Source organism: Phalacrocorax carbo, chromosome 8, assembly GCF_963921805.1.
Source record: "Phalacrocorax carbo chromosome 8, bPhaCar2.1, whole genome shotgun sequence".
NCBI lineage: Eukaryota > Metazoa > Chordata > Aves > Suliformes > Phalacrocoracidae > Phalacrocorax > Phalacrocorax carbo.
The window spans coordinates 31,735,654-31,762,517 of NC_087520.1; the positions used below are offsets into that span (position 1 = coordinate 31,735,654).

General features: G+C 37.1%; 1 long non-coding RNA gene across 1 annotated transcript in view; it reads left to right on the top strand.

The window, feature by feature from the left end:
• The first annotated feature begins 2,619 nt into the window (after positions 1-2,619).
• Positions 2,620-26,864, top strand: part of LOC135314585 (uncharacterized) — a 161,188-nt gene continuing 136,943 nt past the window's right edge. Inside the window, exon 1 of the long non-coding RNA XR_010374095.1 lies at positions 2,620-3,160. This is a non-coding gene — a long non-coding RNA (uncharacterized LOC135314585). The remainder of the gene's footprint in view (positions 3,161-26,864) is intronic.

Genomic DNA, 26,864 nt, shown 5'->3' on the forward strand with positions numbered 1-26,864 from the left:
ATTTAATGTAACGGAAGGGAAAGAGTGGCTTGTTTATTTTGGAGAAAAGTGTATCCTAGTCTGTTGTCATCACATCCTGTGCTTCCCTGGCTTCAGAGATACATTATAAAGAACTGTTCCTGTTTTCCTTTTCAGTTGTATTAAACCACTTTGGTTTTAAACTATCCTTAGTCCTACCTTTTCTTGTATTATTTACTTGTTAGCAAAAAAAAGGTTTTTAAAGTACTGATAACTCAGGTTTTAGTTCCTATATTAAGAGATTTTTACGAAGATACTTGTTCTATTTTCTGGCGTGTTTTTCAGTATTTACCTTTTTCTTCACAAATCAGTTTTGAGTCAAGTTCGGTGATAAAAATGCCTTGATAAAATTTCCCCTGATAAAAAAATCCTTGTGTGTATGTGTAGATTGTAACTTTTAGTAAGGTAGTTTAATATTTCTTAGCTTTCACGCTGCTGCAACTAGGGTAAGGAGAGAGGTTCAATGCCGTGGTTTGCACAAGTCACTGCCTATTTTAACCCATTTTTAGAAGCCTGGCTAATCAGTTGTGTAAACTGCTTCAGATTAAGTAGATGATGTACTGCAATTTAAGAAATGATATCAATAAAAATCTATGTAATATATAAATATTGGAAGAGGTGCTCTGCTTTTCATGATTACTTAGGGCCCTTTTCTGGGCAAAGTAACTGGCCTAAAATACATACATGAAAATACTTTTATTTTCACTAGAAATGTTTTCAGATGTATTTGACTGCCATTGTAAATGCAGACAAGATACAAAATCTTACAAAAGTTGAGTTACTGAACGAATCTACTATTGTCATGTTACTTTTAATCTGTTTAATGTTGTATTTACCTAATACTGAGGTAAACAGGAAACACAGAGGTACTGTAATATGTCTTGAAAAGTTCTAGTGTAAATCAAAATTGAAAAGTTGATAAAGATGTTGTATAGAGCCATTTACTTATTCATTGGATCCAAAAAGATATAAAGAGAATATCAATAACTTTACTATTACAATATATGCTGTCAAAATATAGTTAATGTAGTTGTGTGAAATAAGATGTCATGGTGTAAAACTGGTTATTCTGCAAGGGGTAAGTTAATGAGAAAAAATATATAATTTACCTTTCAGATATACATAATGTGCCCATCAATCTAAATTTGTATTTTAGTTTAAAGCTATTCGAGGAGGAGTTACTATTTTCCTCTTCTATAACATCTGTCCAGGCCTACAAAACTGTAATCAAATATATTGGATGTGGAATGTTGTGCATCGATTATAAGAAATGGGGCACATGAGAGAGTAAAAAAGCAGATGTGTCAAATGCATGCCTTTTCCAAATAGATATTTTTGTAACTGGCTGTGTGTCTGAAAATATTTCAATTCAGAGAAAACAGTGAATGACTCCTGACTTGATTTTTTTAATCTCTTCAGTGGCTAGTGCAATGCTTTCTTGCTGAGTACCATAGCTAAAAATGTAGCCCTGAGAAGTGGGTGGGCCAGATATGTTACTTTAGGCAACCAGAGCTTAGCTGATGGTCAGACCAGCTGAATGTGACTCATATAAACATGCAGGTGCTTAAACAGGGAGTTGTATATGTGTATTCATAAATACTCTCAAAAAGCAGTGTACTTTTTGATTATAAGTAATTCCACCATTGCTTTTTAACATGTCCTGAAGTATTTAGCTCTTCAGCTCCAAAATGCTTTTGGAAAACCTTTTCTCTATATCTTCTGCTGGCTGGCTTTTCCTGGGAAAGCAGTGGCTCTATATCACTGGTGCTCTCTCAACAATCCATTTAATTTGGTTAAAACTATTAAAATCTCTTAATGGTTTTCCTTTCCAGTTAGGAAGATTACAGGACTTTACAGGATCAACTTAATTAATATAGATTATTCAAAATGTTGTTCTGAATGTTTAAAAATATCTAGAAATGTTTAATCAATAAGTCTCCATATGAATTATTATTGAATTGTGTTTATGTAGGGACATTTTTCCTAATGGGTTCTAAAAAGAGTTTTGCAAACAAGCATAGCTATAGTTTTCAGTTTGGTAACTGAGGGTAAAAAATAAAGCACCCCCCAAAATTGGTTTAATATAGACTCAAGATAAATTATTTTCTGTTCATTTTGCATTTTCTTTTGCAGGTGGTCATGGTCAGGATTTTAATAACTTCAACTTGCATGAAATAAGTTTTTACCACAAAAATATTTTGGATTTGTTATTTTTAGTATTTATTTTTTTAAGGAGAGCATTGAAAATTTTAGCTTAGACTTTCAAAGGTTTCAACGCTGCTGTCCTAGTTTCAGCTGGGATAGAGTTAAATTTCTTCGTAGTAGCTAGTATGAGACTATGTTTTGGATTTTTGCTGGGAACAGTGGTGATGATGTGGAGATGTTTTGGCTGTTGCTAAGTAGCACTTGCACTGATCAAGGACTTTTTCAGCTCCCCATGCTCTGCCGGGTGCACAAGAAACTGGGAGGGGACACAGCCAGGACAGCTGACCCAAACTGACCAATGGGATATTCCATACCATATGACATCATGATCAGTATATAAAGCTGGTGGAAGAATGGGGATGTTTGGAGTGATGGCATTTGTCTTTCCAAGTAATGTGTGATGGAGCCCTGCTTTCCTGGAGATGGCTGAACATCTGCCTGCCGATAGGAAGTAGTGAATGAATTCCTTGTTTTGTTCCGCTCCTGCGTCGAGCTTTTCCTTTACTTGTTAAACTGTCTTTATCTCAAACCATGAGTTACCTCACTTTTACTCTTCCAATTCTCTCCCCGTCCCACCGTGGGGGGAGTGAGCGAGCAGCTACGTGGTGCTTGGTTGCTGACTGGGGCTAAACCACGACAGCTGCTTAGAAAATAAGGTAATAGAAAATGGTGCAGCTTTCTACCCCAGTGCTCGTGCTGTTCTAATTAGTTATGATAATCCTGGTTCAGATCCCATTTCTGCTCTAAATCAAAGCACAGGAGCTGTGGAGTGTCCTGATTCCTGCAAGGTCTCCTTTAGCTGTTTATTTCTCATGTGTGCTGGGTTGAATTCTTTACATTTCTTCTGATTTATGTGCTACCGTTCTATTTTAGCATGTTTCAGTTAACAACAATGGGACTAGAACTCTACTTCCCTGTTACCCTGCCAACACCCCTGGTGAGTGCACTAACCAACATGTTACAGTCCTTTTCTTTCCCTTTTATGGTCTGTGCCAATGAGTTTTCCATTCTGTCCAGTGAAGCTATGGGGCAGTATTACGTGGATCTGTCGGCGTCACTGAAGAAGCTCTGTGGTTGCCTTACCATTTATGCAGTGCTGTAGGGAAAAACCCCTGCTGAAACCAACAGTTTGAGCAGGATTTTAAGCTGAGCCTATTCCCTGATCGAGGTCACAGCAGAGACCCACAGGTAGTTGTTAGCACAACTTAACAGGGCAGCAGGCTGCCCTCTCATGCAGATGAAGAGCTGGGGTGTGATCTTCAGGAACTCCTCAACTGACATCCGTGTATGTCAAACTGAGCAGTAGAGGAGAGGGAATCTCTACCTAGTTTCTTTTTTAATTTCATCTTTGCCTGAAAGAAAAGTATTTGGTGTTTCACAAATAATTTCTGTGATGTAGAGAATGTGTGTTGAACGTGGGTTTTACTGGAAAAGCAAGCAAACAGCTATGTCCAGTTTGAATGCATTTCCAGTTGTAATTTGGAATAATTCAATGGTTACAGCATTGACTTTGGTGAAATTGAGTTGTATGGAGATTACTATCCTGAACATACACATAAAACTCATCTGCAGCTGCATGGTATTAAGCATTTTGGGATTCTGTATTTCCATGTGCAGGCACACAAGTGAAAGTTTAAGCCCCCATATTTGCTGTAGTTCATTTTCTTTGCTGCAAAAATGGAAATATTTCTGTTCCTGCATTAAGTAGGCTACTTCCTATACTTCTCTGTATTTTTATGCGGAGGCAGAAAGAATTGAGACTATTTTGTGAAAATGTCTGATTCTTCTCTTGATAAACAAACATATTTGAAGTCAGTTATCTAAGTGGTAATGCTGGTGACCTTGTCTGCTCCAGGTTAAAGATGGAAGGTTAGAACAACACTTGAAATAATTAACACTTGGAATAATTACCTTTCTTTTAAGTTAACAAACTCATTTTTATGTCTGGTAAGCACTCTAACAAAATGAGTTTATTAAACAACAATTCCAGCAGATGCTCCAAAGAGGGGGCTGCTTCGGCCAACTGTGTAGGACAGCTTTGAGGCTTTTGTTAATTTTGTTTTTTTATGCCTCATGTACTGTAGTATGTGAAAACATGGTGCCTACAGGAGCAAGGTTATTTTTTAATGTTATTTATATACATGTTTATTGGGTGGAAAAGATTGTACTGCAATGGCTACTTAAAGCAAATCAAACGTGACTGCATATGTGTGCCAATTGCTGCTTGGTTTTCATGTTCTTAACTTACAAATACCATAGTGCTGTGCTTGTGTAGGTTGTTTCGGGAAACAGATGGCATATGTTGTGGTACTTAACAAGCTAAACTAGAGCCAGGGTAAAGACAGAAGGTGTTTATTTAGTTTTAAATGAAGCACAGTCTACGAAATCACTTACCATAGTGATAAAGGATAGACAAATATGACATGCTTTGTAGTCAGTGGCCTAAAAATTGAAGTAGTTAGCAATGCCCAAATGAAACAAAAAGAATTATTTAACTCAACCCTTGTTGTTCAAGATAAAGAATACTTCTAATCACTCTTGACAAAGGCTAGCAAAGTGGTTTACTTCTAAAACAGACGTGTTGTGAGGCACTCTTAGTGCATGATGCTGGAAGCTATTTCACAAAAGAAAGGAGAAAATCTTCAAGTACATAAACTATGACTTTCAGCTGTTGCCCAAGCTGTGTTTACTGGAAGGGTACATTCCACTCTGGATAAAGTCCTGAGATCAAGTCTCAGATACAGCCAAGAGACATGTAGTAAGAAGTCAATAACTGATTAATTCCAAGAACAAAGTAAGTTACGTCAGGAGTGCAAAGCCTTTTTTCCTCCTATTCTTAAACTGCCAACAAAAAGCTGATTCCCTTGCTGTGTCCCTCTGCTGAGGTCTTGCTGGTAAAAGAAGTTTATCCAGTCTACTTTGCAGTGGATTTATGATGGGCTTTACCCCATAGTCTTTGGTGTTGTCACTCAAGGTAAATGTAGTCCCAGTGTTACTACAGCATTATAACTAACCTCAGAAGGCTGTGGGAAAGGACTAGGGGGAACATCAAGAAGTTCAACAAAGGGAAGTGCACAGTCCTGCATATGGGGAGAGATAACAATTTATTGGTATAGCCTGCAGGCTGACTAGCTGGAGAACAGCTCTGCCAAAACCAACCTGGAAGTCCTGGTGGACAAAAAGTTGAACATGAGCCAACAATGCCTCTTTGCAGCAAAAAAAGGCAAATAGCACCGTAGGCTCATGTGGAAAAGCGTTGTCAGCAGGTAAAGGGAGTTGATAATTTGGATGGCTGAGCAAGGTTTTATTCTTAAGATTCCTTAGTTTCAATCTTTCTTCTATTATGGCATAGTTAATTTGAAAATCTATCCTTTTCTGCTCCCTCGAGCCACATTTTCTCTGTTCTGCCCTCTCAGCCTGTTTTTAATTGCATTCTTCCCCTACTGTTCTTGTTTTCTGCTCAATTTCATAACTTACCTTGTTTATCCTTATCACAGCTTAAATTTAGCTATTACCAGTAACAATACGGTGATCCTTTCTTTCAACTGTCCGATGGGTTGCTATTAGGTACGTATAGTAGAACAGATTATCACATTCTGTCAAACTAGAATACAGTGATAAACTTCAATTTGATAAAGCAAAAAGGTTTCATGGGCCTAAATCTTTCATAATACAAAATACACCAACTTTGTATAAATATACTAAGAGGACGAAAGGGAAGTTGAGTATTTTTAATACAGTTCAATTTATTTACAAAGACTATACAAGAGCAGGGTTTGGAAACTCTAGGCAAATGAAGATTACAGATGTGCAAGCAAATCGGGTTATTCTGTGCACAAATTAAATTAACACATGCGCAACTGGCCAATGTGCTCATAGAGCTGTGGTCATCATAATTGTAAATCAGACACTCAATTGAACACATAGTAATGTGATATGTAGGTATGGTATTTAATTTTTGTCTGTGGATTTTAAAGCATATTAAAAAGAAAGGTGAAGTGGTTTAAAAAGAGCACTCGAAGCCCCCCTCCTTCATAAATGAAACTCTGAAACTTCAAAAAGTAAAATTCCTGTTGAAAATCATATTGCAGCTAAGAGACTGCCTTGGTCTTGGGTAGGTTCTTTGTCTTGGTATAGAAATGCATTCATTCACTATGCCAGTTCCTACACAATTACACAAATATAAAGTAAACTCTTTTTGCAGTACTGTGTCTTATACTGTGAGTCTTCTGTTGCTCTAAATTTAATTCCTGATCTTTATGGCACAGCTTTATTGTTGATATTTTGAAAGTTCAATCTTTCTGTGCTTTGCCATTATCCAGATTTATCAATCATTTGCATTGTTTGAAGGAATAAATTTCTTTGGCACTGTTAGTTCCTGGTGCTATTTACTGAAGTCATACGTAGTAGTGTCTGGGAGCTTTGGATCTGTAAGCGTGTAAGAACTGATATCGTTCTTGTAATTCTATCCTGAGTACTATAGCTTGAGCCCCCTTTTGTGTCACTACAGCTCCCTCTTGCAGGCAGAAGCTAAGAAAACGTCCATGTCTTTCTTCCCAAACTTTCTAGCTCTACTTGCTCCTGTGACCATCAACTATCTACTTTGACCAAAAGTTCTTCATGTTTTTGTATAATTTTGTATGATGTAGGCGTGGGCATGATTAAAAGCAGACATAGGACATGTTTTGAGGGTTAGAAAAGTTAATGTACTCTTGAAATAAAGGAGATTTTCTTTTATCATCATTAGATGTAAGATGCAAGAAATCAAGCATTCTGAATAACTACAGAATATTTAAAACATTTACGTCTTCATACCGTTGGAGGCAGAAAGGTATGATGGGGCTATTTTTTTTTCAGCAGTGTCATTAGCAATTTTGATTTGTTAGGAGCAGGCTGGACTTCTGATGAGTATAAAAGTACCTGCCTTAGAATCTCCTTGATACGCCAACACAGTATTCCTTTCATTTGCTACTGAACTATGCATAATGCACAGCAGAATTATTTTGAAATGATGCACGAGAGGAACCTGTGCATGAAAATCATATATGCAGTAAAAGAATAGATTCGAGACAGCTAATAATTTCTAATATGAAAAAATTCAGATCAGTAAGCTCTTGTTGTGCCACAAACCTGGGACTAAATCAGAATCTTTTTCAAGAGGCATTACAAATTATATTCATGTAAATTAAAAAAATGGATAAGACCACACTGGCTTAATGGTCAGCAATTCCAAATCGTACTACTGACAATTTTTAGTCTTTCAGTTGCTCTTTACATACTGCCAATACAAACTAGGTTGGTTTAAAAAAGATGCTGGCTAGCTGATTTAACTAGGTTATAATTTCCATAACCCCATTAAAAAAGCTTCAAAAAAGAAGATATTTGCAAGACTTTACAAAATGGAAGAGCTGGAGTAGAATGTGTTTTTTTCACCAGGGAGATGAATTTACTAAATTAATACATTTTGAGTCTCTTTCCATCATCCATTGGTCATTCAATATTAGAGTGAAAGGTTCATATGATTTTTCACTATAGTTGAAGATCTTAAGCATTGCCAGCTTGTCTTGAAGAGAAGTAGTTCTTGCCTGTTTTAACTGAACAGCAGATGGCATTTTTAGGGGTACAACAAATACACAATAAGATAATTTGTTTTGTTTTTACCTTGTTGGTAGACATGCTGTCTTCTGCAGTGTTTCAGATCAGTACAAGCTATGTTCTCTTCTAAGAGATTTGTTTCCACTCTGGGTATGTACTCAGTTTTTATTATCAGAGTGTGTTGAGGCTTTTAATAGTGCAAACTAATACTAAGATGTTTGACCTGCATCAGTAGTGAACATTTGGTACACAGCATTACGTTATGCCCATGAAGACAGTTAATTTCTCTTCATTGTATCACGGCTGCAAGGTTAATTCAGTGTTATGTTGGTTAACTAAGCAAAATATTTAACTGTTTCAGCTGGCTTAAGTATAAAGGAATACTTCTGTCAAATAAGACATTTGCTGTCTGAAAAAGAGTTCATTCTTATTGATCTTAAAATATAAAAGCAATGTATAAGGGATGTGACCTGAGAATTCATTAATATACAGAAGCTGTTGTGTATTATTGGTTGTGGTTAGTGGTTGATGCTTCTGATATCTGCTTTGTTATTTTTCTATGCATTTGTTCATTTTTTCCTGAAATGCTATATTTAACATTCACATGTAAATGCTGATCAAACTGGAGAGACACTTCTGAGAGTTGCATCCTATTTTTTTCAGTTATGTTTACACCCTTGCACTGTTGACTATTGCTATGAGAGCGAATTCACACAGGGTTTTGCTTTGTACCTCAGTGTAGAATGAGATCTTATTTATTTTCCTAGAAGAGAAAGCTGCAGCTTCTTCAGGTATATAGTCAAATTTATCACAGCCAGTAAATGAAAAGAGCTATTGACTTATGCTGCAGTCCTTGTTCCATTGTAAATTGCAAGTGGCACGTTTTGTAGCTGAGTTTTGATCTTATTAAAAAAAGAAGAAAAATGATTAAGAACATTTGAGCTCAGAGCCCTTTTAGTTAGCTTTGACAAATGGTTCAACTGGTCATTTTCAATAGCGACAGTATGCATGAAAAGGCAAAGTATTTTAAGATCACTTATGGTGAATTATATAAGTAATGGCTATTGAGCTATTAATCAAGTCATAATTGTTAGAAGTCAGTGAAGCAGTATCTCTAGGATGGTCTTCTGTCTCCTACTATTTTCATGTGTGTTGTGAAAAATGGGATTTTTGAAATGGTGATTGATTGAACTGGCTCAGTTTTGGTTATGAGAGTCATGGGTTTTTCCCCCCTTATGTTCAGGTAAGAAATCCAAGTCAGGTTCCCCAGCAGAGGACACTGTGCTTCTGCAGTTGGCTTAGTAGTTTTTTATTTTGCCAAAGACCCATTGAAATAAATGGTAAGATATGATTTTGTACTTGGTAGTCTCCATGAACACCATGACTGACATTGCAATTATAGGTTTTTGTGTTGTTTATGCTTCTCCAGAAGCATATCTGAGGGCTCTGAACCACGGGCTGAAAAGATCTGGGCTAGGTTTTATTACAGTATATAACTGTATTTGCCTATAAGACCTCCAAGCATATTTGTGATCTTCATAGCTCTAACACTGTTTTATTCATAACTAAATAACTGGTTAAATGAACAAGCTCCAAATAATTTTTGTAAAGAATGCGATTTAGCATAGTTTTTTAGCGTCTACATGAAAGTATCCTATGCTGTACTTCTTTACATTTCTTTACTTGGTGTTCAGGGGCATGGCTTGATATCCCCTTCCCTCATTATTTAAATAGAACACATTTCTTCCAAAGCAAAAATTGTACCAGTGATACAATAATATGTATCTATATATTATTACTAGCTTCCTTGGTACTGGCCTCCTTGATCTATAAAATCATATGGAGATGCATATATTCCACTAGTATACTTTATTGGAGGACACTTGGATTAGAGAGTACATGAAACAGGAGACTGTTTTGAAAAAATAAAGGCTATATTTTTTCAGTGATGTGAATTAATCTTGCTTCATTTATTTCATGGGAGATCAGATGTTTTACATCAGATGAGTTTCTATATATTAACTTAAATCTTTCATAAAAGAAGTGCTAATAGTGTTTGAAGAACATACTAGTAAGGCATAGGAAGGTCTATTGAGTAAAATTGTTAAAACATAACAGATGGGATGGGGAGAAATAATTAATCCGTAAATGCTGCTTGTCCATTTTGTCTTTCTTTCCAATGTTTCTGTAACATTTACAAAGAGGCAATTAAGATTTCATAATTGCAAATGTTTGGAACTCCTTGTTGCAGTTACTGCTTGTTGCAGTTAAGATAACCAATTAGAAGTATAACAAAGGAATATAAGATGAACTGTTCATTTGCAAGACAAATATAAAACTACAAATTGTGTCCATGGAGTACGTTTTAATATTTTCACAATATGCAGTTTTCTAAAAAAAGGTAATTACAAAAATGTTAGGCATTTATTTATGTAGTTTATGACTTGCTATTATTTATAAATCCTGTTTGGTCATTCAGTGTATATTTTGTGGATTTCAAAATAATTTGGTAGTGAAGACAAACTTCATTTATGGCCCCCACTAAGTATATGGAGAATTAGAGTTCTGAAAGTAATTGTCCGAGGAAGTTTCTACAGCAGGTGAATAGCAGAATGGGAGAACTTCAGATTCCACTTTTAAAATAAAGGGAGAGTTGTATTATTCTTCCTTTAAGTTTTCAAAGCTTGGGGATTTAAAAATATTTATTTTTCACCCCTCTCCACCTCCCCCCAAAAAAACCCAAAAACCAAACCAAAATATAAGATGGCAACTGAACACCATACAGCCATTCGCTCGCTCCCACCCCCCCCACCCCGGTGGGATGGGGAAGAGAATCGGAAGAGCAAAAGAAATTCTGGGTTGAGATAAGCACAGTTTAATAATTACAATAAAATAATAATTATTGTCATTATTATCATAATCATTATGTTAACATAACAAAATGGAAAAGGAAGGGAAAGAAAAAAAAGAAAAAAAACCCCCGCAGAAACACGAATGATACAACCACTCACCACCCGCCGACCGATGCTGCCCGTCCCCCAGCCGCGATTGCTCCCTCCCTCCCCCAGCCAGCTCCTCCCAGGTAACATACTGGGCATGACGTTACATAATATGGACTATCCCTTTGGTCAGTTTGAATCCATTCTCTTAGCTGTGCCCCCTCCCCTCCCGGCTTCTTGTGCACCCAGCAGAGCATGGGAAGCTAGAAATGTCCTTGACTAGTACAAGCGCTACCCAGCAACAGCCAAAACATCGGTGTGTTATCAACATTATTTTCATACTAAGCACAGGACTATGCCAGCTAGAGTGAAGAAAATTAACTCTATCCCAGCTAAAACCATGACACCGTATTTGTTCAAGTTGCTCCTTTTTCTTCTTTGCAACTTCTTTCTCTGCCTTACAGGACTTCTCTTACGCAGAAAGGTGCACTCTTCCAAATATTATCCAGCAAAACTCGACTATTAGCTGTGCATGTATCTTTGTGTGGTAATCTATGCCAGTGTTGGTAGTGTAGTGTTACTGTTCCATTAAAAAAAAGATTAAATTATAATTTCTGGAAGTTGGAATAATTTTAGGGAATAGTCTGTGTCGCTTTCATTAAATAACTAGCTATTCTCAAAGCCACATTTCACAGCTTTTTGTGAATGAGGGGAATAAATTTCTAACTTGCACAGACAACTTTTTCACAATGTCAGTTGGCTATTATTAACCGAGTTTGGGCAGAAAAGGTAAGAAATATAGTTTACTGGAACCATTAACTCTTAGTATATTTATACGAAGTTGGTGTATTTTGTATTATGAAATGTAAGATCTAGGCCCATGAAATCTTTTTGCTTTATCAAATTGAAGTTTATCGCTGTCTTCTAGTTTGACAGAATGGGATAATCTGTTCTACTATATGTAGCTGTAATCCGTTGATTGAAACAAACTTTTATTCCAAACTTGTAATTTTTCTTAATGTCGTGTGAAGATGATTTTGGTTAGAGTGTGTTAGTGTTTTGAGCTGTTGGCATTTATGTCTATTCATAGAATTATAGATTAGTTTGGGTTGGACGGGACCTTTAGACGTCATCTGGTCCAACCCCCCTGCAATGACCAGGGACATCTTCAACTAGATCAGGTTGCTCAGAGCCCCATCCAGCCTGACCTTGAATATTTCCAGGGATGGGGCATCTACCACCATTGTGGGCAACCTGTCCAGTGTTTCACTACCATCATTGTAAAAAAATTCTTCCTTAGATCTAGTCTGTATTGTTTTCCTGTTGCACTGAAGACTGTTCTGTGATAAATTTTCTTGATGGTTACCATAGTTGTTTGAGAGGGAGGTTCAAATGGGGGACCTAAGGCATTTTTGAAGGCATACAGAATAATAACAAATACAAACCCCATGCTTTTTATCTCATCTAGCTGCATTATTCAAATGAGTATATTTGGAAAGGATTCTATGCTATTATTTAATTTCTGTGTTGTAATGAAGATGCATGAAACGTCATAATTGCATTTTCTTACCTTTTTAATGCGTGTATAAAAATCAGAGAATACTGCCTTATCAGCAAATATTACCTTACCTTATATTCCCCAAGGGTTATGCCAGTGCATTTAACATTGCATTTGCCAATGAATAATATGACATATAATCCTGTTAACTACTGTGAGAACCACCTTTGTGATTTGTGATAACTTTGTTGTGCTTCTGAACCTTCTTTCTAACAGTAACATACACCTGAATCTTTGTGTGGAAAATTGCAGAATCACAAGTTGGAAGGGACCTCAGGGATCATCTAGGCCAACCTTTCTAGGAAGAGCACAGTCTAGACAAGATGGCCCAGCGCCCTGTCCAGATGACTCTTGAAGGTGTCCAACGTGGCCAAGTCAACCACTTGCCTGGGGAGATTATTCCAATGGTTGACTGTCCTCACTGTGAAAAATTTTCCTCTTGTGTCCAATTGGAATGCCCCCAAGAGCAACTTGTGTCCGTTCCCCCTTGTCCTCTCCATGTGACTCCATGTAAAAAGGGAGTCTCCATCTTCTTTGTAGCTACCCCTTAAGTACTGGTACATGGTGATGAGATCCCCTCTGAGCCTCCTTTTCTCAAGGCTGAGCAAACCTAGTTCTCCGAGCCTATCCTCATATGGCAGGCTTCCCAGTCCTCTGATCATCTTGGTGGCCCTTCTCTGGACCCCTTCCAGCCTGTCCACATCCTTTTTGTATAGCAGGGACCAGAACTGTACACGGTACTCCAGGTGTGGCCTGACAAGCGCTGAGTAGAGCGGGATGATGACTTCTTTCTCTCTGCTGGCAATGCCCTTTTTGATGCAACCCAGCATCCTGTTGGCCTTCCTGGCCGCAGCAGCACACTGTTTGCTCGTGTTGAGCTTTCTGTCCACCAGGACCCCCAGGTTCCTTTCCACAGAGCTGCTCTCCAGCCAGGTGGATCCCAGTCTGTGCTGCACTCCCGGATTATGTTTTCCCAGGTGCATGACCTTACACTTGTCCTTGTTGGACTTCATAAGGTTCTTGCTGGCCCACTTTTCCAGGCTGTCCAGTTCTTCCTGCAAAGCAGCTCTCCCTTCTGGAGTATCTACTTCCCTGCTTAATTTGGGGTCGTCTGCAAACTTCATCAGGCTACACTTGATGCCGTTATCCAGATCACTTTTAAAGATATTGAATAACATTGGGCCCAATATTGATCCCTGGGGGACTCCACTTGTGACAGGTTGCCACTTGGAAAAGGAGCCATTTATCACCACCCTTTGCGTGCGGCCTGTCAGCCAGTGCCCCACCCATTGCACAGACCACTTGTCTAGGCCATAACACATTAATTTCTCCAGGAGGAGACTGGGGGGGACCATATCAAAGGCCTTGGAGAAGTCCAGGTAGACAATGTCCACCGCCCGCCCCTTGTCAGCTAGGCAAGTCACTTTGTCATAGAAGGCCACCAGGTTTGTCAAGCACGCTCTGCCTTTAGTGAAGCCATGTTGGCTTTTCCCAATCACGTGCGTCATTTGACTTGTGGTGGCCCTCAGGAGGATTCGTTCCATAACTTTCCCAGGGACTGAAGGGCCTATAGGCTGATGGGTCTATAATTACCTGGATCCTCTCTCAATACTTTCTTGTAGATAGGGGTAAGATTTGCCTTTCTCCAGTCCTCTGGGACATCCCCCCTTCTCCATGACTTCTCGAAGATTATGGAGAGTGGCCTTGCAATGACGTCACCCATCTCCCTCAACACCCTCGGGTGGATGGCATCAGGGCCCATCGATTTGTAGAGGTCAGGCTCCTGTAATAATTCATGTACTAACTCTTCCCTCACTGATAGTGGGTTGTGGTTTGGATCAATCGGCAATTTCATTCCCAAAGCCTGGGACCCGACAGTGTTGGTAAGACAGAGGTGAAGAAGGTGTTGAGGACCTCTGCCTTTTCAGCATCATTGGTGATTGACTCTCCTTTTCTGTTTAACACTGGGCCTACGTCTTCCTTCTTTTTCTGCTATGGTTGACATGTCTGAAGAAACCTTTCTTGTTATTTTTCACATCTACAGCCAGTTTCAATTCAAGTTGGGCTTTTGCTTTTCTAACTGCATCTCTGCATGCTCTTGCAATGCCCTTGTAGCTCTCGACGGATAGTCCTCCACTCCTCCAACTCTGGTATGCTTCCCTTTTGGATTTGAGTAGACCCAGGCAGTCATGGTTGAGCCATGGGAGCCTCTTCCTCCACTTACTTCCTTTTCCTTTGTAGGGGATAAATTGGCTTTGTGCTTCCAAGAGAAAGTTCCTGAAGAACTCCCAGCACTCACTAGCTCCTTTGTCTTCCATGGAAGTTTCCCATCAAATCCCTCCCAACTGAAGTTTGCTCTTCCAAAATCCAGAACCCTTGTCTTAGAGCTGACCTTCAGCACACTCAGCAGGATCCCGAACTCCACAATATTGTGGTCACTGCAGCCAAGGCTACCACTAACCAAGATATTACAAAGCAGGCTTTCTCGGTTTGTGAATAGCAAGTCCAGCAGTGCCTCCTTCCTGGTTGGCACATCTAACATTTGTGTCAGGAACTTGGTGGATGACATGCGGGCTGCCATATTGTTCTTCCAGCAGATGTCTGGGTAGCTGAAGTCACCCATCAGGGCAAGGGTCTGCTGGCCAGAAGCTTGCTTTAGTGTCCCAAGTATTGATTTGTCGGCATTGTCATCATGATTAGGATGTCAATAGCAGATGCCCACTGTGAGATCCTGCTTGGGGATGATCCCTTTTGACTTTAACCCAGAGGCATTCCATCAAGCAGTTGCAATCACAATAGTTGTCATTTGATTCCTTTTTCTTAAGAGAAAGAAATGCTCAAATGCAAAACTCGATCTTCAAAATCTGTCTCAAATCCAAATACACATACATGTTTTATTAAGTTTTACTTAAAATTGTAAAGCTTTACTTATTAGTGTCATAGGCTGTATTGTAAAATCCTGATTTGAAGTATAATTCTGGGCAGTTTAGAAGCTTAAATTGAACTTTAGTATAGTGGGAGAAAAAGCTTAAACATGCATGTTTGAAAAAAACACTTGAGGTTTGTGAAAGTGTTAATGATGTACATCTCTATATTCCTGCCTGGAGTCTGCATCCCTCAAATCACTGGATTCCATATTCTTTGAGGAGTTGTGATAAACTGTCTGGGTCCCCTAGCTATTGAAAGAATCCATTTTTCCATGTTCTTAATATAATATTTTTTGAAACAAGACTTCTCTTATATGTTGACTGAACAATCTTATATACAAGAGACAGAAGTTTTCCCAGCCCAGCAATCTCACTTAGGCTTTTATGGATGATTTACTAAAAGAAGGTGATTCTGGTGACAGATTAGAGGGTCTTGACACATTTCATAGTTTATTCTTCTACCTTTGGTTTTGACTGGACAGGTAACCATAAAAAGTGGTGAAGCAGAGGATCAAGGTCTGATGTTCCCAGTAAACTTCAATAGTCTCCGGGGTTGACTCTCCAGAATGTGGGAGACAATGCTTTTTTTTGCCTTCCCCCCATACACTACAATTATTTGTGGCTAAATAGCGCCTTTTGTTCCCCTTTCTGTGGCTGGTTAGTGGATTTTGAGCTTCCATGTCCTGTGCCTTGGAAAAAAACCCTAAAACAGTCTGCTTAGATACTAAATTGGCTCTCATCACAGTGTCATGTGTTTTAAACAGCTTAGAGTGCTTTGAAGAAACTTTATAAGAAGCTTTTGTTTGCAATGGCTAGATATGGAGGTTTTATTAGTATTTTGGATAGTTCTTGTATGGGCAAGATAAAGATAGAAACCTTTCATGATGTACTCTTTCTAAATTGCTTGCTCTTCAAATGGCCACCTAGGAATAGGGATTTATTAAAAACCAGTGCAACACAGAAAATTTTTCCAAGGTATTTAGAGATGACTGATGGTATTAATAAAAACTTTTACAATAGTGTCTAGGCACTTTAATTTCTACTGTTTTTCAGGTGGAATGATATAAATAGGTGGTTTTAAGTAATGTGTTCAACATGCTTTTGTGACCCTTAGGCACCTTGGTTAATTTCTTTCCTTTCCTTTTTTGCTTTCCCCAGTTCTTAGACAGTCTCTGGTTCTGTTCTTCTGATATCTTTAAGTTTCAGTTTCTGAATGTTGTCACAATTTATGTCTCCTTGGAGAACTAGAGGGCTGGCCAAGTCGTGCACTGCTAGGGTTCAGACTAGGAACTGAGAATGATGGAACTAGAAGAATCTTTGTACATACTGCAGACAAGACCAATGTGTTCTGCTTATTTAAAAGAAAAACAAGAGCAAAAATGCCCGCTACTTCCCCCCCTGCCTCCATATTATGGTTCATGTTTAGATCCCCAGTAGACTATAAGGCAATGAATCTTCTCAGCTTCTGTGGCTTTGTACTTGTGTATGAAGGAGTGTACAACTATGCTGACTTTCAGCTGGTTTACCAGTTTAACTTACTGGAAAAATGTCAGCAGGCAGAAAGACACACTTTATAATGGAAAGAAACAGTCAATGGGGAGTATTAGTGAGAGTGGCAGTTAAGATTGCTTTAATTTACCCTTCTTCTCTATGATCCTGCATGCTATGGAGACAGTAAGGGAAGAGTAGGTGTTCTCTTTTGTTCCAGGGACCAGAAACTTTTGTGTCAAAGCTATACAGCATCACTCTTGTCACTGCTTTTGCTGTCTCTGAATTTGCCATGTAGTCTGCAAATATCAGCCAAGCAAAGGAAATTCTTGTGTATGAGCTACTTGTTTTAAGCTGGAGGTTTGCTGGAACTTATGAGAGGGTATGATTTAATGCACATTTTAGTGTACATCTAAGGTAGATATAGGATCTAAGGAAGGAACAGTTCAAATAGGTACCAATGAATAGAGCCAGTAGATATAATACTTAAAATAATGATTGTCTGGACAAATTTGGTGTACAAGATAATGCATATGTTTTGTTTTCAAACAGTTTCTAAGGATAACTATACCATTTATTTGCAGATATGTATTACACTAAGAATTAGATAAACATAAAATTTGTCTTCAGACAATATCCTCCTACGTAGAAATTATTTTAATTATTCAATATTGATGTTTATTTTTAACAAGGTTTATTTATTCCAGTATTGTTAGAAATTTGTTATCTGCCTATAAATTTTTGCCTACATAATGTTGTTGCTGAAATTTTAAGTATATTAATCATTAACCTGTGTAATTGATTGTAATAATCTGATGCTACTTGAAAACACTTGATTTTTCCAGCTAATATTTTTTGCAGTAGATTATTTTTGAAGCGTGGTGACTCAGATCTGAGATACAACTGTGATTTACTTTAATCTGAGTTCCACTTTGGAAGTAAAATATTTGTATTCTGTTCAGTTATTCTATTTGTTTTTGTTGATTGGTTTTAGATTAGTCATTTAATGAGAATGGAGTGTGTTTGGAGAACTGTAATACTGCTGTCAGTTTATAGAAGCTGTGCGGTTGTGGATTGAAACCAGTTTGTGAGTTCTTTTAATGGGAATGGAATTGCTACAAGCACAATTTCTTCAGATTAAAAAAAAGAGTTCAAGATCAAATAAAAATATACTATTATGCCCACCTAGCTGTTTGTGTATGGTTCTTCATCTAAACTTGTTAGTTGCCTCCAAAAAAAACCAACAACCAACCCAGCTAAACAGTAAAACCCTTAAAGAACCTTTTGGTAACTTGAAAAAATTTTACTCGTGATTGTGAGGAAGTTACTGTGCTGATGTAACAAACCTGTGGTGAAGCAAAAGTGCTTTTGTTTCTTTTCCTCAGGTCAAGAGCTCACTTATGGTGTAAGAGTGTCATGAAAGGGTGTATGTGTGGAGATCTTTTCCATGCTTTTTTGTTTGTTTCTTTTGGTTAAATGTAAGCTATATTTAATCATGATAGAAGGAAAGTTGTGTGAATGCTATGACTCTGTAAATTAGCACATGTAGGTACTTAAATAATCAGGTCCTGATGTTTTGTTTTCTGGAGAAATAATTACTGGTTTAAGTAAGTTCTCTGTCTGTAACTAATGGCATTATTTATGTGAGGATTTAAGATCATAATGACAGTTACTTGGACATTATGCCTAAAACAGGATTCATGGCCTACATGTTGCTCAGCTGTTGGTCTGAATGCTTTACTCTGCGATCAGAAGGGACTGATGGAACAGTGGTTGCCAGTTGACTATAGAATCTGCTCAGTCATGGCATTAGCCAAGGTAGACAAGCACAGTCAGGGGAAGTCAGAAAGACAGAAAACATATGAAGATAATTTAGCACCATCCTTCGTTACAGGTGTGGAATGTTTGGTTGAACAGTGGAAGAGTTTCTACATAAGAGCCACCTTTTTTGTGGAATCTCCATTGTCAGCGGTATGGCTAGCCTTCACTGAAATGAGGTACCTAGACATGGATTCTTTTGCACTTGTATTTGTCCGTTGGGAAGCAATATCTATGTTTTTCTGTATGTTATCTGCAATGTAACTATCAAACAGGTGCAATTTTTACAATAAAAGGAGTAGATTTAGAATTTTTGATATGACCATGAAGTTTTAATGTAAAATAAAAAATAGTGATCTTTCCCATTTTCAGAGGGCTTAAGCATTTTAAATGTTGTTGGATAAATATTGGAGAAGAAAATGGATTTATTATACTTTTATAATGGAGCAAGATGCAATTCAGGCATGTTTCTTTTCTGCACGCTGAGAGTGGTGCACTTTAGTTTGCCTCTGGAGAGGTTATTTCTGTCCTGGAAGGAATGATTCACCTGCTGAAATCTAATAACATCAGAAAGTCTTTGTTAAATGAAAGAGAGGTTAAATACACATTCCTCTGTTATCTGTATGTTTAAGTTGAACTCAATGGGACAATTTACGCATGGAAGAGCTTGTGTAATGATTGAAGGACCAGGTCATTATTTTGTGAGAGTTATGAATCATATAATCTTGTATTCTTTATTACCCTTAAATTTAATTTTCCATTTGTAGCTGTATTTTCACTGAAAATGCAAAGGCAAAGGCAGACTTTTGAATGAGAATATTGTCTCAGGCAGTAACATGAAGACTAAAATGTGAAATATTGTGGATATGAAATGCTCACTTACCACTTCCAGTATATGGCAGTAAAATTGCTTAAAATGTCTGAACCAAACTTAACCATGATAAACTGTGTTGAAGAATTGTGGTTTTTTCTTATATTTTTTTCAAGAAACAATACCTGAAGAAATGATATCCTTTTGATTTACTTTGCCCTCAAAAATATACAGTTAAAGAATTTGTTATTTTAGAAAGCAAATGAATGAGTTGAAGAACTGTGAACTAGATCACCTATACAGAATGTATAGAATGAATTGAGAGAATTAGGCAAATTGTAATGAAATCTTAGACCGCTATTAATATGTACAACAGACTAATAGTTAATATCAGTAAAGAATGAAGTGTTTTCTTGTAATATTGAAACAATCAGAATGTTACAGCAGTTTAAGTACATCCATAAGCTTTAGTTTTTTCATGCTTTTAATAATTAAGAAGGACACGTGCACAATTTCTAGAGTTATGTATACATTTGTTATCTAAGTTACTTGTGACTGTTTAAGCAATAAAATACAATCCTGTAAGGATCCAGCATAAATAACTTTGTCTTGAGAAAATGTTCACAGCGATTGTTTGCCATCACCTGGTTGTGATTTCATTCTTCTTGGCAGTAACACTTTAAAATATATTTGTCAACAAATGCAAGGTGTGGCCTTTGTTTGCATCCATAATACAATCTAGTGTTTTTTCACCTCTTTTTAAGTAGTTATATTTGTTCAGTGGTGCTGATTTTGAATTTTCAAATATAAAAATGCAGAGGTACATTTCCTTTGTAAAAGGTAATTCTCAGATCTATATACTTATTTAGTAGTGTTCTTTTTGAGCTGAAAACTTCAGTAGAGTCTTGAATCTTAGAATTAGTTGGCTTTCCAGTAAATAAGTTTTTTATGGCTATTTCTCTAGAAGTTTGGCTTTCTTAGCACATTTAGAAATCTAAACCAACCATTTCACTATTCTTACCTTGAAACTACAGAACATGGAAGAGCTGGACCTTTTGAATGGTTTCAGGCTTCATAGTGTCACTTGCTCCTGTTATTTTTATACCAGCAGAATTCCTGCAAATGCACCCAAAATCTTCACTATCTGAGGAAGTCAGCTAGTTCAGAAGTGTCCAGGCTTACATATTTGCATGTGTTTTCCAATGCAGACAATGTAATTAGTTTACCTACAGTAGATTCAACTGAATCCAACAGTCATACAGATCATTTTAGTTGCAGGACAAATGGGGAGTCCCCTGGTGATGTCACAGAGATGCAAAATTACCGGTGCTGCTTATTAATTAATATAACTGTTACCTCTGTCTTTGTACATTGTCAAGTGGGCACACATACATTGATGATCAAATACCAAGAGCTGGATACTGATCACAGTCCAGAATTTGGGAGTGGGAACAAGCTGTTTAGTCTTGCTGAGGTAATAGGTGAAACTATAGCAGGATTTTATGGGCATAAGTATCCACTGTTTGTTTTGGTATTCTCTGCGCTGGGAAAAGGAAGCTTTTACCCAGCCTTTTGTGGGTTGTGATATACCTAGGCATGGCTTACTGCTTGTTAGGGAGTGAGAGCTGTGGTCAATGTTGGTCACCACAGTGAGCAAGACAACTACCAAGCTTTCATGCAGATTGTGTTTTATGATATACTGAAACACCATGGCTGTTACCCTCAGTATTGAGTTGTTATTACCCTTTTCTAACTCATTAGTAAGAGCAATTCAGTCCTAAAGAGAAGACCGTTGCATCAGGTCATACTGTGTAGAGTTGCCCTAATTTAAACATGTACGTTCTGTGTAGCTGACCTACTTCTATTAGATAATTTATTTTAACTTTTTCTTAAAACTTACTTAGAAATTCTGATCATAACTTATATATAAGATTATATTTGTTCTACAGGAAAGCTAAATAAATACATAAAGCTATCCTCATGGCAAAAACTAAGTTTAAAACTATTTTGTGAATTAAATGAATTGCATCAAGTAAATAAAATGTATTCTGCCCATTTAGTATAGATGGTCTTTCACCAAGATAAATGGACTAGCTATTATAAGTGTCTGTGTGGCTGAAATACATAACAACATAATTAGTTTGCCAGAAAAATGCTAACCTACTTTAGCCATTCTGGTCACAGAATAATGTAAAGTGATTTAGTGGGTAGAATGAATCCTCTTACAAATTGTTTTATGGTCATAATGCAGTCCCTTTGTAGACTGTAAATTGATGATGATAATTTTATGGGCAAATGATTTTTCAATAAAAATGTCTTTTCGCAGAAAAAATGGGAATGTTACAAACTGTTCCAAATAACAGTATGTCAGGATGAAGGCATACAGGGCTGTCAAATATACCAACCAGAGCCTCAGCTGAAAGGACTGCTATGTTAAAAATGTGATTTCTTTAGTCAAGTTTGTAATTTCCTTCCATTACATGTGCAAAGTACCTTTATTTGCTCCCACTGACATAATAACCAGCATAAGAATTTACCATATAAACACTAGCAACTAACATTTCTCTAGTCCTGTTTAACTAACTCTTTTATCTATTAATAACTTACGTTTTAGTAATTATTTTCAGCTAGCTATACCCTGTTATCTTTATTACAATAATTACAATGTCTGTGAGGATCAGAATAAATCACTGCAGTGCAGTCATCTTTAATTTTAAAATTGTGATATGGAAAGAAAACGTATTGCCCAGCCTAACTAGAGTAACTCTTTCTCAGCATAGGAGGGTACTCTGTTGCTATATCACTATTATATTCTAAGCTGTTTATGTAGCACCAGTGTCATTTTACTAAGTAAAAATTACTTCAGCCTTTGATAGCTTCTGCTACTGCACATAAATGCTTTTTTTTCCTTCTTAGTGGTAGCTCAGCCTAAGAAATACTTGTGTGGTAACTCTTCTAAGGAGCTACTAACTGGAAGTTCTTGAAAACTTTATTAAACAGCTCTAAATCCTGTATGTAATATCTTATTTATTTTTATGCTCATTACCCAGAGATCAGTTCCCCCCTTGATATACCCAAAAATGTTATCTTCTTTAAATTTTATTATTTTTTTATTTATAAAACTGGAATAAGTACAGTGGCTTTTTCATTGCACAAAGGAAGATTACATTTATAACGTTATTGAGTTTATACTAAAGAAAACCCCCATGTATTTGTCTACTTCAGCTTGCTACTGCTACTCAAGTCTCAGTCTATTTTTCCTGTTCTTTTATTATTCATTTTACAATCACAAAACATGTATTTTGAGAAAGATACTCTTTTTAACAAGCTGTAAAGAGCTGTAATTTTTCTCCTTCTGTAATCATAATTCATACATAAATTTACCAGAAATGCAGGTCTTCACTTTCCGTTTTCTTGCATTGGTCTAAGAATTCTGTATGCACTGTAAACTTTTTTCACTCATTTGTTCCACCACAATGACATCATTGGGGACACATTAGTAAAAATATTTACAAAACAGCCCTTTGTAAACTAAATTTTTTTTCAATACTGATTTTACTCTGATTCAGAGTTGTGTAGAAAGGAGAACTGATTTTGAAGTTGTCATTTTGAAGTTACTTTTATGAAGGTTTACCAGTTCCACCCCCACCCAAGGTTTTCTGGATTAAAATAAAGGTTAACATTATTTTTGTGTCACTTCTGAGCATTTATGACTTAAGACACTTCTTAATACTTCCCCATGGCAGCGTAATTAGACATTTCACTTTTTTAGAGCTGAATATCTTGCATGAAATTTCCGAGAATGTAAAGAACAGATCTGACAAATTACTATTCTAGTAAGTAAAGCTGAAGAATCACAAAGAAAATGTCCACTCAAATCACTGGCATATTCAAAAAGATTCAGAAGTTTACTTTTTCCTGACCTGCCCTGATGTATTATTTGCATGGCAGCTTCAAGGAAAAAAAGAGAATATCTATTTTCTTTATTCTCACCTCCTTTTATTTTTTTACATTCCGGATGATAGAATCTTAAAAGCCTCCCATTTGCTGTCTGAATATTGAGGTTAGACAAAATATAATTGGGTGATACAGCAGTGAGCAATGATGGTCATTTGATGGTTTGAGAAATTTTTGGCCAAAATGAAGGCCTGGGCTTAAAGTGCCTTGTGTGCACGCTTCAGACCTGGAAGCTAACCAACCTTACAAAATTCATTAAAAAAAGCTATCCACACTAAAATAGAATTAGAAAACTGATCCATTGGAAGTGACCCCTTGTGACCTCATGACCATGACTTGCTGGAATGATTGTGTGATTCACATCAATATTTTGTAGTCACAAATAAACAGGGAGTGTCTTCTGCATTAGAAAGGGTGATAGCTGCAATGTGCTACAAGGCAGAATATAGTTCAATTCAGTTGTTTAAACTGTCAGAGTTCAAAAGGGTCTAAGATTCTTGTATTAGAAGATCACTACTGAGTATTGCATTCACAGTACTGTTCCCACTGAAGGACTTCTGAGATTTAAGACTGAAAAGTCTTGTTTCTAGCTTGTTTGGTTTTTTCCACTTTGCTTATGTCTACAGATTGCTTTTTATGCTAAAGGTATTTTGCTAGTCTCTTGCCTTTCAATTAGTATTTTACAGTTATTTTAGTTTTCAAACCTTTCATAAAATCTAATGAGGTCTCTTTTACAGTGGGTTTAGGCAGTGATGCAGCTACGCTTGCAATACATGCACTTTAATGTTTCAGCTTTTATCAGGTCTCTCTTGTTAGTCCTCATTTACTGAATTTTAGATTGCACCATGAAGTAGTCTTAGAGAGCACAAACTGAACTGTATTTATTTTTAGATGAATCTAAGCCAGAATATTTATTCTGAGAGCATACCTAAGATACTCTCTCCACTAAGGGAATTTCGATCCAAAGCATCAGACTGTAGCTGAAGTAGGAACTTACACTTGTGTGGTTGTGTTCTACACCTATGGTGTGGAAACATCAGTTGCTTCACTCTACAGCCCACTCATTTTAGAGTATTATGTGCTAGCGTACATATAGCCATACACCTGCTCTATGGATTTCACTTTAAGATGGAAGCAGGAATTACTGTCATTAGTATCTACTGCTTTTATGGAGCAAAGCGATAACGTTGGATAAGCCTGAAATCATGGTTCTGTTCATCTCAGTTGGAGTTAATTTTTTTGACCTTTAAATCTTTAATTGCATTTCACTCTTTCCATTTGCACTGCTTTCCACCTTTTACAAATACACATCTCATACATGCACTTAATAGAACAGAGCTTCAAAACTTGAAATTTGGTATTGTGCAACCTCTTTAAATGGCTCAGAAGATCTTCATATAGTGACATTATTAGGTCATTTAAGGAAGAGGGTAGGAAATGAAATGATCTGAACTAGAAATTATTCCAAACCCAAATCTCTTGGTTATCCCTACATTATGTTTTACATTTTTATGTGGCAAGCCATTTCTAAATATGGTCAGAAATAATATCCTGACTCCTTCACTTGTCTCTGTTTTCAAGCCAAGTTAAGTAAATTAAAATAAGGCAAACTGAAAAGTTAGTAGGAGAGGAGCAGTTGTGGTTTAAGTTGTTTAAAGAATTCCAGTGGACCTTATTTACCCTCATGTCCAGTTTAGTTGTACATTTTTATACAGCCTTAAATGTGATCAGTCAGGTTCATCTTATCCCTATCTCAATTTCTGTTAATTATCTAGATTTGGTTTTGTGTTGTCCTGCATCAAAAGACTTGGCTCAGACCTTGAATGCTGGTGGGAAAAGTGAAATTGAATTTGTATGGTTTTGTCCTGTTTCAGAGCAGAGTGTTTTTTGTGGAAAATATTTTGCAGTTTTCTAAAAGTTATATGGGTTCAAAGTAATTTTTCACTAGGTTGCTCTGAAGCATTCACTACACTCTGTTAATGACTACAAATTTTATAGTTTCCTGAGCAACTGAGACAGTAGCTTGCCCTTGATACTAATGTTAAGCAGGGAAGCTCAAATACCACTGTAAGAGGCAATGCACAGTAGAGCTACATATAAAATAGCACCAAATTGTTCTATTGATTGCAGTTCAGAAATTTTTGATGAGAACCATAAATATTTAGGGGTTGCCGAGATAAATATCTGTTACCAGAATTCTACCTTGCAAGTGCAGTATAATGAAGGATAAAAATACAGGTAGATGTGTGATGTGTTCAGTCTAAAATGGCATCTTGAATGAAGGTTTAAAATTTTAAAACCTGTTGTAAAGGAGGTGTACCAGAAAAAAAGGGAGCAGGTGAAGTGATGCGTGTGTGTAATTGACCAGATCTATCCAGTTAAATCTGTTCACGGATTATCAGTCTCTTCACTGTTATAGTCTACTTGGACTTTTCTTTTTTCTTGCAGGCTTTTCTTACCCTCTTTCTCCTCTGCATGAGCTTTGAGGTAGCTATAACCATGCTTTCTGCATCTCAGTTCAGCCTTCTGTTTCAAGCTCCACAGGTAGTGTTTAAGCTTTCCAAACTCTCATATATAATCTGATTGTTTCTACACTTAACATCAGTAATGCCCTCTCAGATAATTTTTTCCTGTCCTTTCTCTGACTTCAGCTCCTTTAAAACACTGCTGTTAATAGTATTTTCCTGACTGTCATGGTTTTAGCTGGGATAGAGATAATTTTCTTCACTGCAGCTGTCATAGTCCTGTGCTTTGGACTTAGTATTAAAATAATGTTGATAACACACGGAGGTTTTGGTTGTTGCTGGGTAGCGCTTATACTAGTCAAGGACTCTTCTAGCTTCCCATGCTCTGCCAGGTGCACAAGAAGCCGGGAGGGGAGGGGGCACAGCTAAGGGAGCAGATTCAAACTGACCAAAGGGATATTCTATATCATGGTACATCATGCCCAGTATGTTAATGGGGAAGAGCTGGCTGGGGAGGAAGCAATCGCGGCTTGGGGACCGGCAGCATCGGTCGGCAGCTGGTGAGCAGTTGTATTGTTTGTGGGTTTTTTTCCCTTTTTCCTTTTTCCTTTTTATTATATTATCATTACTTTATTATTATAATAATCATTATTATCATTATTATTTTATTGTAATTATTAAACTGTGCTTATTTAAACTCATATGTTCTTTTGCTCTTCTGATTCTCTCCATCATCCCACAGGGGTGGGGGGAGTGAGCGAGTGGCTGCATGGTGTTTAGTTGTCAACTGGGGCTGAACCATGACACTAACCCATTGCTCTGACTGTCACATGCTCATTTAAGTCTCTTATTAAAAACAAACTTCTTGTCCTTGCTTTTCATGATTGCTGTTTTTTTCTTGCTAATCTGATCTGCAATGCAAGATTCTGTCTTCTATTTTCATTTTAAAGATATTATGATAGATTGCTTAATTCCTTAATTCTGTCACTAGTCCTTTCACACTCTGATATTCCTTCTAAGATGAGAAGGCCTTAATCTACAGAGCTAGCATGTGCTTTCCATGCATTTAGGTTACAGTGAGGC